Genomic DNA, 1918 nt, shown 5'->3' with positions numbered 1-1918 from the left:
TTCTTCCCCCTCAGATGGAGACGGGCGTGATATTCTATGAGTTTGAGGACCCCTATGTCTACGAGGATCCGATACATCACAGTTACTTCATCATGGGATTGGAGCCTCGTATTAGACGATACGCGTTACCTAATCGAGCTTTTCAACATCCTTTGTCTAGCCCGCATTTTGACCCCGATGCTCCTTACGACTTTCTCTTATCCTGGTTACATCCTAACACACCTGTACATCCTTTTCCTGATGATCCTGAGCACCCTATACTAGCTCAACCTTTGAATGAGGTAGAACCTGAGCCTATCATTCCTAATGAGCCCGAGTTAGCTGGTGACTACGTACCGGTGATACCACCAGAGTGGGGCTTTTCCCCTGAGCCGATCTCTGCTTTTCCACAGCCCGATGAGCCGGCACTACCAGATGGTGGGGTAGCCCCTATATACGCGAACAGACCTGTGCTCACGAATGGTTTTGTACATAGTGACAGTAGTGTTTCTGGTGGATCTGAGGGTTTAGCTGTAGATGCAGACGATGAGGAGGAGGAGGATCCTGAGATAGAGATAGAGCAGGATGAGGAGATGGACAAGCCTCACGGCGATTCTCCGAATGGCCACGTGTAGATATAGTCTGACAACAGAAGGGGCATTCTTTTGATGACACTCTAGTCTGACATTATCTGTTAGTTAGTCTCTCACTTGTGTTAGTACACCCGAGAGCTAGGAGTTATATAGTGGTTAGGGTAGCCTGGGCGTCAGTTTAGCGGCTTTTTGTATGGGCCAGGCCCTAGAAGTGTCGTGTATATATTAGCTACGTAGGATGACGAGGATGTAAACTGACTTGATTTTGTGTAAACGCTACATGTTTTGTTATAGTGTATATGATGTATATTATCAGTTATATTTCTATGTTTCTTTATGCTACTTTCCTTTTACTCTTAATGTATGCTTGATTATTTTATCTCTTCTCCGCAACGAATAAAAAAAAAGTTACTCATAAAATTGGCATCGTTGCAGAGAAGAGATAAAATAATCAGGCATACATTGAGAAAAGATAAAATAATCAAGCATACACTGAGAGTAAAAGGAAAGTAGCATAAAGAAACATAGAAATATAACTGATAATATAGAACTATGCCAATTTTACGAATAACTTTTTTTATTCGTTGCGGAGAAGAGATAAAATAATCAAGCATACATTGAGAGTAAAAGGAAAGTAGCATAAAGAAACATAGAAATATAACTGATAATATACATCATATACACTATAACAAAACATGTAGCGTTTACACAAGATCAAGTCAGTTTACATCCTCGTCATCCTACGTAGCTAATATATACACGACACTCCTAGGGCCTGGCCCATACAAAAAGCCGCTAAACTGGCGCCCAGGCTAGCCTAACCACTATATAGCTCCTAGCTCTCGGGTGTACTAACACAAGTGAGAGACTAACTAACAGATAATGTCAGACTAGAGTGTCATCAAAAGAATGCCCCTTCTGTTGTCAGACTATATCTACACGTGGCCATTCGGAGAATCGCCGTGAGGCTCGTCCATCTCCTCATCCTGCTCTATCTCTATCTCAGGATCCTCCTCCTCCTCATCGTCCGAAGCTACAGCTAAACCCTCAGATTCACCAAAAACACTGCTGTCACTATGTACAAAACCATTCGCGAGCACAGGTCCGTTCGCGTATATAGGGGCTACCCCACCGTCTGGTAGTGCCGGCTCATCGGGCTGTGGAAAAGCAGGGATCGGCTCAGGGGGAAAGTCCCACTCTGGTGGTATCACCGGTACGTAGTCACCAGCTAACTCGGGTTCATCAGGAATGATAGGCTCAGGTTCCACCTCATTCAAAGGTTGAGCTGGTATAGGGTGCTCAGGATCATCAGGAAAAGGATGTACAGGTGCGTCAGGATGTAACCA

This window comes from Arachis stenosperma, chromosome 9 (assembly GCF_014773155.1).
Source record: "Arachis stenosperma cultivar V10309 chromosome 9, arast.V10309.gnm1.PFL2, whole genome shotgun sequence".
NCBI lineage: Eukaryota > Viridiplantae > Streptophyta > Magnoliopsida > Fabales > Fabaceae > Arachis > Arachis stenosperma.
Note: the sequence above shows the minus strand (reverse complement) of the source record.